The 16131-nt window shown below is 38.7% G+C and overlaps 2 long non-coding RNA genes across 2 annotated transcripts in view; one reads left to right on the plus strand and one right to left on the minus strand.

Moving 5' to 3' along the window:
- The window catches only part of LOC110351074 (uncharacterized), a 136942-nt gene that overhangs the window by 88736 nt on the left and 32075 nt on the right, over positions 1-16131 (minus strand). The gene's annotated exons all lie outside the window — the stretch shown is intronic.
- LOC147826378 (uncharacterized) lies at positions 5882-15332 on the plus strand. The gene is made up of 3 exons (XR_015439507.1): positions 5882-6352; positions 10415-10522; positions 13533-15332. It is a non-coding gene; the product is annotated as an uncharacterized LOC147826378 (long non-coding RNA).

Here is a 16131-nt window from a genome sequence, read left to right on the forward strand (position 1 = left end):
TCTAATCTGCCCCCAAGATGCTTTATGGCCCACACCAAGTTATTATCAACCACTTGGAACATCACAAATTAGAAAACAATAATATTTCAGAATGAAATATCATTTGGGGACCATCCAGAATCCACCCTACAATGGAGGCTTGAAGTGCAACTCCCAGAATTCAGGTGAGTAGTCACTTAGAAATTGACTCTCTCCTACCTTGAGTTTGTGCTTTTTGAGGAAGCTTGATTCATTCCCATAAATTCAAGGCATAAATATAGTGAAGGGAAAAATTAATTTGCTTCATGTCCACACTAGAATTTCTGGGAGGAAGATAACAGTCTGTTTAGGCAAATACTAATGAGCTCCTTACCTGATGACAGTGAGACTTTGTGAACAAATGTTGCTGGAAACAAGACAATAAAAGATAAAGCCAGATATGTTTATAAGGAAGGGAGAAAGGACATAGAAAAGGGGAAGAAGAGAAGAATACTGAGAAACCAAGTTGGGTACTGGATTCTAAATTATGGATATGACTATGGAATAATTAGAAATAGAAAATATAGCAATGAACTTTATTTTTTAATGCTGAAATATAAATCTCTCTTTTCAAGTCATTAGCAATTTATGAACACAAATGTTTTATAAGTGAACTGTCTGGGACTGTTCAAGATGGATCCACAATTAAGATGTGTTATACACATATACTAACTTCACGCAAGTAATGTAAATATTATGTACTGAAAACATGCACTAATAAAAATAATAGTGATTTTAAATCATCTGGAAAGAACATTTTATTTCTACACACAGAGGAATGGGCTTCTGACAACAGAATTGACAGCAAAGTCTTTGCTGATATATTGGTCATATTTAAATTTACCTGTAAATTAAATCTACATTTTCTATCATCTGTTATTGATCTTAGTTCTTCCCTCCTGACTCACACCAAACCTGACTGCACCCTCTGACCCATGGCTCCCATCAGATGAGCTTCTTGTCTCCAGTCCACACATCCTTCTCTCAACACAGATTACTCAGATTTGTTGTTACCACAGTGTGTGTGCCACTAGACAAACTCTATCAATAAATTCTATGATAACATTTCATCAGTACTGCCATTGCACCGAGAATATTAGGAAGCCAACAACAGATCCTACTCACTCTTCTTTTTTTTTTTTTTTTTTTTTTTTTTTGGTACCGGGGATCCAACTCAGGACCTTATGCTTGCAAGACAGGTGGCAGAACCACTGAGCTAAATTCCTGGCCCCATCTACTCTTATTCTGCACTTGGCTGTGAGAATTTTCTTTGGACTAATAGTCAAGAAATTATACTCACCTCTCCTAAAGTTAAATTTAAACTGAACCATAATCCACCCAGTTGAAACTATTTAAGAACCTCATTCTAGTACCTAAGATTTTTAGAATGCCTTCCAAACTCCTGTAATCCAGACATTTGCAACTCATGCTCTCTCTGGCACCCAAGACCCTGTGGCACAACACTACAGAATGTCCCTTCAAGTTAAACATTCAGTCTTAGGTAGAAGGCCACACCCTACCTCAGTACTTGCCTCAAATGTCCTCTTAACTGGCTCTGAGGCTAGCAGACGCAAAATTATGGCTTGTATGTAGATGTCCCCCCAAAGCCTCATGTGGTCAATAGGTGGGGCTTTACAGAGGTGCTTAATCTAGGGTGTGTAATGCTGGGATCAAGGATGTAATGCTGTCATGGTACAAAGCTAGGACTAAGAGTGTCAGTGCTAAGTGTAGATAGCCTGGAAAAAAATATAAGAGACAGAAAGAGGGCAGCTGTTGTTCCTTGTCTCTTGTTGCTTGCTTCTTTGGTTCTTCACTACTTTGCTGCCTTCTGCCTGCCATGAACTGTTTCTCCTCCATGATGTCGCCCTGCCTTGGAGGGAGCCAACTATGAACGAAATTTCTACAAACTGAGCCAAATAAACCTTTTCTCTTTTAACCTTGGGTATCAGGTATTTTGTTTCAGCAATGAGAAAATTAATTAAGACACCCAGGAAAAAGTCTCCCACCTGGGCTTTAAGCCTTGGACCTGACAGGGGCTGAGCATTTAGCTCAGTGGAGCTGCAGTTGCCTTGCCAAAAAAAAAAAAGAAAGAAAAAAAGCCTTGGACCTGATAGTAGTGACAGTAGTGAACAAAGTACCAGAACCTCCCCCATGGTGGGCACAGAGCCTTCCTTGGAGAAAATGCAGCAATCACTAAACTGATGCTCCATGGATGCCTCCATTTCCACCCTCCTGGCAAATTAGCATGGAGGATACATAAATCAAACTTAGTACCATCTCTATCCAGGATAATTTCCTCTCTTTCATGAGAACACAAATTAAGCTTGATGATTCCCAACACATCCTTTCGTTCTGCTGACTCATGAGGCTTGTGGGATTGACTCATTGTGCATCATAGCTTCCAGAGGTTTTATTCAGGGTTCTGCCATAGAAAGGCTGGATCTATGAGAATCTGTAGAACAGAGTCTAAAGAGTCAAAAGAAAATGAAAGAACTGAAGAATCCTGAGAACAGAAAGCAGCAGGTGAGTCCCTGGCTAGAAGAAAATTAGGAAGTCTAGAAGAGAAGCAGAGAAATTCAAGGCATTAGGAAAATTAATACAAAATGAAAGAAAATTCTAAAGAAATTATGCAATGGACAAATTCTCTTCTTCGTAATAATTTAGAAATCCAGGATAAAAACTTAAATTATTTTAAAATTATCTCTTGGTAGCAGGATCATTTTTCCTTAACCACAGCATCAATCTTAACTGAGTTATGTGTGCCCTTACCTTTTATGTATCTCCCTTCTTTGGAATGTCAATATTTCCACTTTGTCTTATGATCTAAGAAATATATTCATATCTTTGCTTTTCTTGTTTTAACTTGATAAAGGAAATTGCTTAGGATGACAGGGCACATGGGCTTGCAGTTCACCAGCTAAAGATTTTAAGCTAATCATACAGGAGCAAGGCTGTATAGATTGTTGCCTTTCTCCTGTGCCTGCATAGAAGGAAAATGTGGATACAGGCACAGGACAACACTGAACATATGGCAATAGCATCAGAGATAAAAGTGATATGTGCAAAAGCCAAAGAACTCAAGATCCAGCTGCTAATAGCAGAAGCTGTGAGAGAGCAAGGAAAAATTCTCTCCCCTTCAGTTTTCACAGGCACACCCCCTTGTCCACATCTTGATTTTTGGATTTCTACCACCCGGAACAGTGAGATGATAGATTGCTGTTCTTTAAACCATCAAATTTGTGGTACTTTGTTAAAGAAGCCCTGGGAAACTCTTACAACAACCAAGAGTGTAGGTGCTAGAACCAGAGCTGGGTTTCAATACTTGCTCTGTTCTTACTTGGGCAAGCATGTGTAGATTACATAAAATACAGTAAACCTCCAGTTTCCTCATCTTTAAAATGCAGAAAAAGGCATCTATTACCAAAAAAATTTTCAAAACATGAGTTAAATGGGAATCTTCTACCTTTTACCACAATCCCTTCCATCAAGTGAAAATTTAATAATGGTATGTTCTGCTATATTAATCTTCCTGATCATCATTACTTCCTCTCTGACAATAAAGTAACTAGTGAATTGGTTAAAAACCATGTCCACAGATGTCATAGATTCAGAGTCTCAAATTCAATTAGACCCAAAGAGATTATCAGATTCTGTAATAGACTTTAGGAGACAGATAATGTTTGCTGAAAAATTTGAGGATTTTCTGAGGAGCTGGATGTGAGAGATAAAATCTTAAACATGAGAAAAAAGAGAAACAGACTTATGAGGTTTGATCACAAGATCTGATGGATGTTTGTTTTTTAATCATTACAGAAAAAGATACATTGCCATTAATCTCCCTCAAAATACTCCTCCCTCACTTCAAGCATACTTATCTCATCATTCTTGCCATTTTCTGAAGCACTTCTGGAAGTCTTCTTTCATATATTTAGATGTCACACATGGCTGCCTCCATTTCCTAAATGGTCATTTTGACTTTGTAGAAGTCAAAGTTGCACAGTGCCATCCATATTCAGTAAATAAGGTGGATGAGAAACACCCCATAATATTTTTAGGAGCCTGTCTTTCCTCTGGATGGCACTCAGCAGAATTCACCAGATATTTTTTATCACAACTCATAAACATAATCATGAAAGAGAACTTTCAGAAGTGCTTCAGAAAATGGCAAGATTAGTGGAATGAGTATGTTTGAAACAAGGAGGAGTATTTTGAAGGGAATATTGGCAAACTCTTTTAATGTAATGATTTTTTAAAATTTAAACACACACCATGTTTTGACCTGTCCCGTATATTCTTTACACAGGGTGATAGTGGGAGGCAGCTGGAGAATGAGAAATGCCAAGCAGCCACTTTTGTTCTGGCAGCTTCAGCTGTCACTGTCCTTTGTGCTGCCTGCTCTCCTACCACAATCCATATCAGCCCTTGCCATTTCCTCCAAGAGAGCATGTTTCATCTTTTTAAAGTGACCATGTTCTGTGCACTCAAACCTACTAGTTCTCTGGGAAGGCCAGTGGGCTAGCTTCATTCCTTTCTGCAACAGCGACCTGGTTAGTGTGAGCAGAGATTTACCAGGCTCAAGAAAGCCAGTTTCACCTTCTTGATGTGTTCTTGCCTTAGCTTCACACACAGAAATGTCCTGGTTCCTGATCCAGGAACACCGGGAACACTGAGGCAATGATACAAGTTGGATATGATGATCAAGTTTTAGGAAGATTATCATACCAACTCTGAAGGAATTATATTCGTTCTGAAGCAGGGAGATAAAAAAGATGAGAAAACTAAAGACAGAGAAATATTACATTTCTGATATAAATAAGACCCTACACTTGACATATTTTCCATGTAACATAAGTGAGACTTACACCAAATCTAATTCTGTTTCTGTCACTAAGAAGTTGTATGTCTCTAACCTAAGCCCTATACAACTTAATAGTGACAAACTAAATCTAAGAATCAGTCTCCTGCCTATCCCTATTCTCATCTTCCTACAATGGAGAACTGCACATAAAAATGAGTGCATACAAAGCTTGGCATGGTGGTGCACACTGGTAATCCCAGCACTTGGGTGGCTGGGGCAAGAGAATTGACATGTGTTCAAGGCCAGGTGGGGCTACATAGTGAGTTCAAAGCCTGGACTACATAGTGAGACACTGTCTCAAAAATAAGCATATTCAGCAAAAAGACAAAACAGCCAGGTGAGGTGGCACGCACCTATAATCCCAGCACTCAAGAGGCAGAGGCAGGAGCATCTCCACAAGTTTAAGGCCAGCCTCGGCTAAATAGTGAGGTCAAGGTACATCTGAACTACATGGAGAGACCCTGTCTCAAAAAATATGTGAAATAATTCAGAAATCACATCAGTAACTGTCACATTTATGGGCTCCTGGTCCCTGCTCTCTTAATCCCAGTCTAGTCTATGAGATTTTTATACTTACCTACAGAGGCATCCCTTTAGGTGTACTCGTTGAAAAGTGATGCATGAAGACTTTTAAAAGAAGAGCTACTTAATTTCTCCCTTTTAAGATGTAAATGTTAGCTAATTCAATTTCCAGGACAATTTTTCCATGTTACATCCCATATACCATGATATGGGGAGTCCAGCAGGCTGTGAGAGTAATTGATCAATACTGTATGAAGCAGCACACCCCCAAATCAGGCAATAGTAGGATGACTCACAGATCATAAAACTCCGTGAAAATATAATCAGCTAGTAGATGATGACTTAATTAGCATATAAGTTCAAGGACGGTGTAACCCAATTTAAAAATCATAGCTTTTTAAAAAACATACATTTTGTTACACATATTAAAGCAAGAAAGAAAAAGAAAACATCCTTATCTAAGTTGCCTGTTATAGAGGAGGTTTAGAATCTAAATGAGAATAAATCTTTTATGACAGACCCAAGGGACAGCTCTCCTGTCAGGCTCCAATAGGAGCTTGCTGACTTGTATCTTAAGGCAAAATTTGTCCCATTGTCTACTTTTGTTCTTTTCCTTTATTCCCCTCTCTCGGACACTTCTTTTTTGTTCATGACATGTTCTGGGTCATAAGCATAGCTTCTCTAAGGAGATCCAGCAGGCCTTTGCTTGGATTGTGTATGTGCCCTTCCTCTAACATCTATGAATTTTTATGCATCTCACAGAGCCCAGTCTAAGGCATTGAAGTGTGGAGACCATGATGAGCTGGACACATCTACAAGTCCCCACTGGGATAGAGAGGACAGAAGCTGGGCCAGTGAGTCCAGGATCACTGGATTCACAGACCAACACGGGGAAGAGACAGGAGGCATCTCTGGCTTCACACTTTCCTGGCACAGTGACAGCAATGATAGGAGGTACCTCAGTGGGGCCCATTTTTTGGCAAAGAGAATAATGTGAAAGTAATACAAGTTGAAGGGAATGTGGATGAAGGAGAGGATCATAGACCAAGAAATCTAGTGCCTAGATTCAGGGCACCCACTTTCCCACTTACACATCATGGACTCAGACGTGTTTTTACTTCTACAAGTCCATACTTATCTCAAGGGGTTTAAAGGACTGGATAAAATATTACCAACGAAAAGTCATGTACAGCTCCCTCAACAGTGGTTTTTGGATCCTGATCTTCTGCCACTTGATATTTACGGCATTGAAGATTGTATGAAACATTGCTGAATAAAGTCACAGATGAAAATTCAATACTCAGATCCATTTTTTTGAGTGCTGCCAAAGATCTTTTCTTTTTTTTTTTTTTGCTTAAATTCTTTTATTGGTACATTTTAGGTATACAATACATTCACATTTATCATTTGGTGCTTCTACCTGTACATGATGTATCTTTGTTCTTATTTTTTCCCCATTCCCTGTGCTCCCTTCCCTATTTACAAAGACTTTGTTTCCATTTTTTCCTTTTCTAATATTTTTTCCTTTCCCTTCTTTCTTTTCCCCTACCCCTCCCACTTCCTCTACCACTTTGGACCTTTTCTTCCTATTTCAAATTATCAATTACTCATTTTAATCCTTATTTACACTTTTAGTTTCTCACATTAGAGAAACTATTCAGTATTTACTTACAGAATTTGGAGTAGTGGAAAGGAAGGAAATGAAAAAGAGAAAATTGGGAGGATAAAGAGATAAGAGATCACTGAAGTGATACATTCTAGAATATGGGTTGTAGGTACATATTCAGTGAGATGAACTGTGCATCCACTGTGGTAACCAGAGCAAGGGGAAAACAGACAAGTGGTCATCTCTGTCCTCAAATATCGAGTTTGGTGGTACAGACAAATGCACCCATGGTAATGATACAATGTGACAAAACTGAAAACATGACCAACAGTTTGGAGCAATGCAGTAAGGAACAAATGGTTTTTCCTGAGGGTAGTGGCAATGATGATGACAAACCTGGTCTTCCTTCAGTGGTCTCACTTCATGTGAATGGTTCCACCACTGGCACACTAGAACCTGATATCATCCTGGGTATTCTCCTGGCAACACGCAGCACATGATCTAGCCTATCTTCTCTGCCTAAAGTTCCACCAAGCACTAACTTCAGACCTTCCTTGCATACTCCAAAGAGAAGAGCAAGTATCATACAGAAAAGATATTGATGAATAAATGAGAAGTCATGAATCATTTTCTGTAACAGCCCTTTCACTAACACAGATAGTAGAAAAAAATGACCACAAGAAACTAACAGTGGCAAACAAGGAGAGGTATTTAAGGTCCATTTGTTACATTCATAGTCAATCTTCAAGTTTGCTTCTTTGCATCTGCCTAAATACTAGACATCGAAGGACTCTATAACGATGTTATGGCACTTTGAGAATTCAGTAAGAGTCATGTGTATAGCAAGCTTGGATTCTACTTTCATTCATGCACAGATCTTTTGACAACAGTAATGCAGTGCTTAGTTAAGTGACATGTGACTGGAATTCCCATTTCCAAGGAGCCAGGCAGCAGAGATAAGTCCTATGCCTTTGAATAAATAAAAATCAATTGAGTATAACATATCTTTACAGCAAAAATAGGTACTATCTACCTTACTAATTACATTTAACTCTAAACATAATCTGCCTACTTCAAATAATCGATCCTCTGTATAAGACATAATTGCCAAATTGTTAAGAATGTTTAGAGGCTTACTCACAAAGGCAATTGTGTAATTGATACCCTAATCACTAGCAGAGGTACATACTAACCATATTTTAGCAAGCCACCAACTTTAGTATCATTTTTCAGACCTCTGGATTATCAGTTAATACACTCTATTCAATTCTTTAATAGACATTTACTATGGGGAGGTCTGGTTGGAGGAATATTACAGAAATGATTCATGAGTTTACCCATGTAGGATTCCTAAACTGCTCACCTGAATAAACTAAAAGACTACTGGAAATGCTTTTTGGAAAACAGATTAAAGGATACTTAAAGAAGATGCAGCTGAAGGGTGGAGCCATATTGAGTTCTTGTTTTTAGGATTTTAAGTACAGTCTTCCAACAAAATGATGTTTCAGTAACAACAGACAACATATACAACAGGGGCTTCATAGATTTTAACAGAACTAAAAATTTTCTACTGGCTAAGTGATTTTGTAGCCATCATAATGTCATTAGCACAGCACATTGCCCACATGTTTGTGATGTTGCTGGTATAAACAAACCTACTGCAATGCTGCTTCTATAGAAATATAGCACATACCATTACCTATAGTAATAATATGCAATGATGATAAACAGCTATGTTGCTGGTTTGTGTATTTACTATACTATACCTTTTACTATAAGGTTAGAATATACTCCTACTTACTAAAAGTTCACTGCAAAAGATTTACTATAGAATATGCCATATTATGCCCATAGAGGTTTCATACATCTTGGGTTTATCGCATTTCTTGATTCCAGCATAAGGCCACATGGAGTGACGCACCCGCATTTAGTTTTGTATAAATATACTTTATGATATTTGCATAAGAATGACCTATTTCTCAGAACATGTTCCTTTCATAAAGTATTGTGTGTCTACAAAAGAATCAGGATGAATAAACTGAATCCTTAGGAGAGCAGAAGAAAGAACTGCTGATTGGGATAGAGGGATAGAAAGGACTGCTCTGGAAGAGAGCCTACTTTCAAGTATTAGCTGTGCTCCAGCTTTGTCAGAAGAACACTTAATAAACTCAAATAGACACTTAGAAAATATTTACTAATTGCCTACCATGTACTAGTACATCAGAGAGGCATAAAAGTATGAGATTGAACATCAGTTTGAAGATCTTCAATTCCCTCCTAAACCTGAGTGTTATATAATTTCATATCCATATTAATAGGTTCAAATGCCAAAATACAAGTTAAGGTTCTTTAACTTTCTCCAACAAAGGCTTGTAGCCTCTTTACAAGATGTTTCTTGTGTTTCCCTTCTACCACCATATGTATCTAGGGATAAAAAAGGAGAGATTAAAGGGGGTTAAAGTGCAAGGCAAGCTCTGAATTCTTTTAGCGTGTGCTATGCTTCTAATATGACGTCCACAAGTGCATATGTTGGAAACTTGTTCTCCAATTCTGTAATTTTGAGAAGGGAGAACACTGGGAAGGGACTGAATCATTAGCTCTCTGCCCTAATGTGTGGATTAGTGTATTCGTGGATAATACATCTCATAGAAGTCATGAAAAAAATGATGTTTCAGCAACAACAGACGCATATATGACAAAGTCCTCATTAAGACTTTAACAAAACTGAAAAATTCCTGTTGCTTAATGATATTGTAGTTATCTTAATGTTATTGCACAGCACATTGCTGTGCTATATATCACATTTGTGATGTTGCTAGTATAAACAAACTTACTGTGTCATAAAAGTACCTTGTTATAAAAGAATACTCTTTCTGGTTTACTTGTTGTCTCCCCATGTCATGCCTTCTGCCATGTTATAGTGACTCAAGAAGGCCCTCACCAAATTCTGGTGCCATCTTCTTAGACCTCCCAGCCTGCAGAATCATAAGCTAAGTAAACCCCTACTCTTTAGAAATGACCCAGTCTATAGTAGTCTATGGAACAGAAAACGTACCAAGGAAGCTGGAAATGTAGCACACTGCCCTATCCCTTCTTGACTATAGGGGATAGGAAAGATATGGCAGATTTTATAGCCCAAGAGGAAGATCCTGAAAAGGAAGCCATCTGCAAAGATGCTCCCTTGGAATGTTTCCACAAGTTCTCTCTTCCTCCTAAGTGGGTATATTCTGAGTACACTGGGACCATCAGTTCAAGTTCTTGGATTTCCCAGCAGCACTGATACCCTAGTTACTTCATCTTTTCATAGGATCTCTCTACTCAATTCCTTTAGATTCTGGGCTCTTTTCCAAAACACATGGGATCTTAGATATAATTTTTGACTTAGCATGTCTTGGTTTGGTTTTCCTCAGAGGCAGAGAAAAGAAGACGATGACTAGAAGTTTATTTTAGAGGCAATGTGACAAAACACCAGTTGTGGAAGGAGAAGCAAGACAAAGAAGAAAAGGCAGTAACAGAAGGTATGTCATCAAGAAAGTCAGTACTGGATACAACTAGAGCATAACCCACTGGCATCTGTGAGAACCAGGAGAGCTGTGCCTCAAAATCACCCCACCAGAGAGCCAAAAGGGACCCCATTATTCACTAGTTGCAGTTGGCCTCAGGAGACATTCATTTTCTGGTACTTTTATTGGTCAGGCACAGCAGAAGAGGCTTGGCCTTTAGAAAGAGTTTTCATGTGGATAAGCAAATGCAGCTCGAGTGAGCCAGAATGCGCTACAACAGGAGAGCACAGAAAATATAAGCACAATGTAAAAACCTTTTGCTACATTTAGAACTGACATTCTTTCCTGTCATCACCTCAGCTAGTTTGCAGAGTCAAATATGTAATGTAACTATATAGATCCTACTACTATAAATGACTTCCTCCTTCATAACACATACATTCAAAAACCCTTACTGAGGAACTGTTGTGTCAGCATCATAGAACCTGAAGGCAATATAAGAGTCACGGCCAGTAAAAAGTAAAATAAAAAAGAAAGAAAATGGGAGAGAGGGCTTCAAAGATTGATATTTTTCTTCCAACTCCATCCCTATTACACCGACCCTTCCCAGCACCAGTTCAGCTATAAAATCTTAAAATTGTCATTTTATTCATCTAAACACAGGCCATTTGGACTCTGATTTTTGTGCAACATGTCTACAGGATCAGAGATTTTCAGAGACTAGTTTCTTTGAATTTACAGAAATAAATGGTGGAGTGTTACAGCAAAAATACATGTAGACACCAATAGGATTGCCAATGAATAGTCCTCAGGTACTTACTGAGTTGCTTAGCAACAAGATTTCTGAGATAGCAGCACCCCCACCTCATCGGGAGGAGCCACAGTCTGGCTCAGTTTCCCTCAGAACTGAGACCCCTCCAACAGTCATCTTGCTTTAACAGCTACCCCCCAATTACAGGATATTTTTCCCTGGTTTCTCAGTGCTTTACAATTTGTGTCCAATAGAACTAGCTTAAACATACAGTAGCTAAGCACAAGCTCCCTAAAAGCCAAGTAATTTGGTTGACTCTGGTTATATAAGAAAAGGGGAAGAAGCAGGGTGCAGATTCTTCTGCTTTTGCACAGTCACATGACACATTGAGGTGCAGCTTGGCTGGACCACTGCTGAGGGACCAGAAGGCCATGCTCACTATCAGCCTACTACCCACAAACCCAACTTGTACCAAGGGAGTCTTGCTGGTGTTCACCCTGAGTCATTTTGCTTGACAGTGGAAAACAAAATGTCTATATAAAACCTTAGCTGAGTTCACAATGAATTACATTAAAAAATAAGATATAACACTCCAATACCAATTAGCAGGGAAGGCAAAAGCATCTTAGCGAAGCTGTATCTCAATCTGTGTTTCAATGTCACCATGTAGGTGGAAGTGACAAGGAAGCATAAATCATAATGAAGACTCTTGAATTGGACACCTGTAAGCAAAGTGAATTCATTATGTCTTCAATTTCCTTTGTTGAAATGAAGTATTGAGTCATTTTGGGGAACAACTGTGATGGGGTCCAGATTTGTCCTTGGCCTTACACCAAGAAAAAACATAACTCACAGCAGAAATGGCCTTGTGCACAGTTGCCACCAACAGAGATGGACCAATGACCACATCTGTCACGGTGTTTTCTTCACATTATTATGTCCCAAAACTTAAAGGAGCACTTTTGCAATTGTGCTTTCTTTCTACTGAAATATTTTTCTCCATAGGATGTCAGCTGTCCCAAACAAAAACCAGTAACTAGCAGAATAAGTATGAAGCCTAGAAAGAAGGATGCATTTAACACCTACCTACAAAGCACCTGGTCTCTGCCAGGCACTTTGGATAAGACAATAACAAACGTATTTCATTTGTCCTGAACAGCTCAGGGTATGACTGAGAGAGGAGGGAGAGGAAAAACTGCCATCCATCCATAGACAAAAAGTGAAAGCAGCAAAAAATTACAGAGGGTTCTTCCTTAGCAGTACCAGGTTCTTACCTCTTGTCTAAGTCTCACAAGTTTGCAGGTGGACAAGAGAAGTCTCATTTCACAGAAGAAAAAATGGGGGCATAGAAAAGTGAAACTTATGTTTGGAAAATGAATTTTAAGCCAATGCAGTAAGCACTGTCACAAGTGTCATGAAACTATTTATGCTTGGACAGATAATGCTTTCCCTAGGGGAGTCAGTCTGAAAAACTTAAAAACTTAGAGGGAAGTAGAAGTCAAGGTGCCATGACATGATTTAGGAGGAAAATCAAAAGGATGTTCCTTCCTGGAAGAGAAAACAGCATACATACTGACATGGCCTCATGAGAACACAGTGCCTTCCAAAAAGAAAAAGTCAATGACATTAAATTTAGACTGTAGAAAGGCATACATACACAGTGAAAGAAATGAGATTCTATGTACAGTGGGGAGGCTAAAGGCTTACAATCAGGAGCATGATGAGTTAAAGCAGGCCATCAGGGTACCCTGTTGCTTATACAGGACTTAGGTGGCAGAATCAGCCAAAACGGAGAAATTATCAACCACCTATGAATAAATGAATGATGCCCTCTTGAATTTGAAATTAACATCTGCATGATACTATCATGGAGCACCTGTGATGTGCAGGGCTCTGGTGCCTATGTAGAAATCTCTTTCTCCTGAAGTTATGATCTTATAAACCCATAGAGAGATTTTTCTACAACTAGATAGCAGAGGTTTAGATTTCTGAAATCCTTCACTCCTAGGAATAGGAGTTATGGTTGGAAATAGGAGATGTTGAGATGCTCAGAGGTTTGGGTTGCTATCTTATCTCTGCAGGTGGGTCACAGCTGATTGACATAGTGCTCTGCATGGGATGGCATATGATTAAGTAACTATGACTTGGTTAAAATGCACTAATTCAATTTATTTATTAATCTAATGTATAAATGAATAAGAACAACAAATTGTAAAGATGATGTTACATCCTCAAAATCAGATTTTTCTCAAAGTAAATACCATGGGATTTCAGCTCTGTAGACTGTCTGCAAAATAATGATGAAGAAGATAATGACTAGGATGAGCATGAGGATTATTTGGATCATCTATTGCTTTATAACAAATTGCACCAAACCTATAAGAACTCAGTAGCAACTACAGGGTGAGTAGCTCTTACCTGAAATGTTAAGGACAAGAAGTGATTGAGAATTTTGGCTTTTTTTCAGCTTTGGGAATATTTGCATGCACATAATGAGACATGCTGGGGATGGGACTCGAGACCCTGCATTTCTGTCACATACTCCTTATTCACATAAACTGAATTTTATACAATACTTTCAATAACTGAATACACAAAAAATAATCTTATGGCATAGAAGTTTCTACCTGTGGCACCATGTCAGTGCTAAAAAAGTGTTAGGTTTTGGAGCATTTCACATTTTACATTTTCAGACGATTAAGAATACTCATTTTCCAGCTTATGTCTATCTATTTATGTTCAGATAGGGCTTACTGGGTGACACCTGTTGGCACCTGGGGTGGTCTGTAGAGTGTAGACTGCTCTCACTAATATACCTGGTACTTGAATGGGGGCAGCTGGAAGACTCAGCTGGGCCACTCTCCCTCACCAAGTACATATAACAGTGATCCATGTGATCTTTCCAGCAGGGTGGTTGGAATTTTTTACATAATGACTGAGAATTAAGAGAGTACAGGTGAAAACTATAATTTTTCAGTGGGTAAGTTTCTATCTACCATAGCATCACTCTAAACGTGCACTGCCAGCCAAAGAACTTATATGCTAGCTTAGAAAGAAGGAACAAAAGGAGGGACACTGTCACTGGGTAGGGCCTGAGGATTGGGACCAACTCATCCCATCCATGAGGCAGGCTGTAGTGTAGGTCCATTGACTTCCGTCATATAAAAAGGTTTTTCAAGATGTGTCAGTCAGACACATAAAGAGGTTTAAGTGGAAAGAAGTACATAGTCAAAGGAAAATGTGAAGCCTCAAGAGAGGGGTACGTTATGATTGGGACCTGGGTATATTCACATAGTCCTGGGGGCTTTAAAGATGGGTGATCTAGTTGTATATTCCTAATGTCAGCTTACTCATCTGGTGGCTATGTTAGAATGCAAACCATTTATACTTTTTGAAGTAGATATAAGCCTCACTTAACAGTTCTGCTTCCTTGAAGATGGAGGTCTGTGGGAGGAAGAGCAATCTACAGGTGAAAAGCAGGTGCCCAGAGACCAGTTTACAGGCTTATTGTGTCTTCAAAATCCTTTGGAATTTTTTTTAGTGAGTTTCCCAGAAGTGAAAAGAGATTGTAACTTGGGTAAGTTTTGTGCCCTAAATTCAATTTTAAATCATGATTTCCTCTGTCAACTGTCTACCCATCCTTATTTCTTTTATCCTATCCCAACACCACATTTTGGTGGGAGATGCATATAAAAAAGAGGGAAAAGAAGAGATGGCCACTAGAATCACACTTCCATGACAGTGCCAACTACAATGATGGTGACACTGCTTCAGGGCAGGACTCAGATTGCCAAGCTTTTTCAAGAAGATGCCACATAGGAAACAGTTCAGCGTTTGTTGACCACATATACTCTGTTAAATATTCTTTTTATACTTTAAAAAGAGCTTATTATTAGATAATAATGTAAAATTATTTTGTTTCACAGCGAAACAAAAACAGACTCCAGGCTGGATCTGGCCCATGAGCTGTGGTTTCCTGTTCTGAGGGGTTTTGTGTTTAAATAAACTTGTGAGGCTGTGCACTCCATTTCTTTTGAGAGCTTCATAGCAGACACTAACACAATAACAATTCTGAAAAATCCTAAAATATCTGTTTAATACCAAATCTTATGAAATCATATTAATTAACTTTTTCCATCTAAAACTGATTTTAACCAGCCATTTAGTTAGTTAGTTACTTAGTTAGTTAGTTTTTTGAGACAGGGTCTTGCTATGTAGCCCAGGCTGGCCCCAAACTCATGGCAATCCTCTTGTCTCACTCTCCCAAGTGCTGGGATTTACAGGCATGGGCCACAATGCTCAGCTCTTAACCAGCCTTTTAGAAAACTTGATTCTATAGCACATAAAATTAGTTTGTGACCAAGAGATTTAAAACTATTTAAAGATTTCGTTTACTTAACAGATTTTTATACTAAATTCTATAAAATATTACTATTATAAACAGGTAAGTTAGGTATAAATATTATAGGCACTGAGACAGGGTTAGGCCCTCAAGGGAGTCAGTGTAGAGGATGAAAACACATTACAACTATGGCTGGAAGTGCATCTGTTAGAGGCCAGGCCTCAAGATAAAGACAGAATGACCAGACCTACATGCTTCCCCAAGGGATAATTGGTATCACCTGATCCAATAAAGTCCAGCTAGATGTGAGTCATCCCATGGGCGACCAAAATCTCTGATCCATCACTTCCTAAAGAAAGTCTTTGTTTTTTCCACGTATACTTGCTACATGACCTGATTCCCCATTGGATCAATATGACATAAACAGTTGTATTTATAATCTTATTGGTTGATTATAGTTCTGACCCATGTTGTACCCACCTCCTCATTTTGCTCTATAAAACTTCCTTTGAGAAGTGGGCTCATTGGCAA

This window comes from Heterocephalus glaber, unplaced genomic scaffold, assembly GCF_053883595.1.
Source record: "Heterocephalus glaber isolate CG9 unplaced genomic scaffold, H.glaber_assembly_v1.0 deba00001472, whole genome shotgun sequence".
NCBI lineage: Eukaryota > Metazoa > Chordata > Mammalia > Rodentia > Bathyergidae > Heterocephalus > Heterocephalus glaber.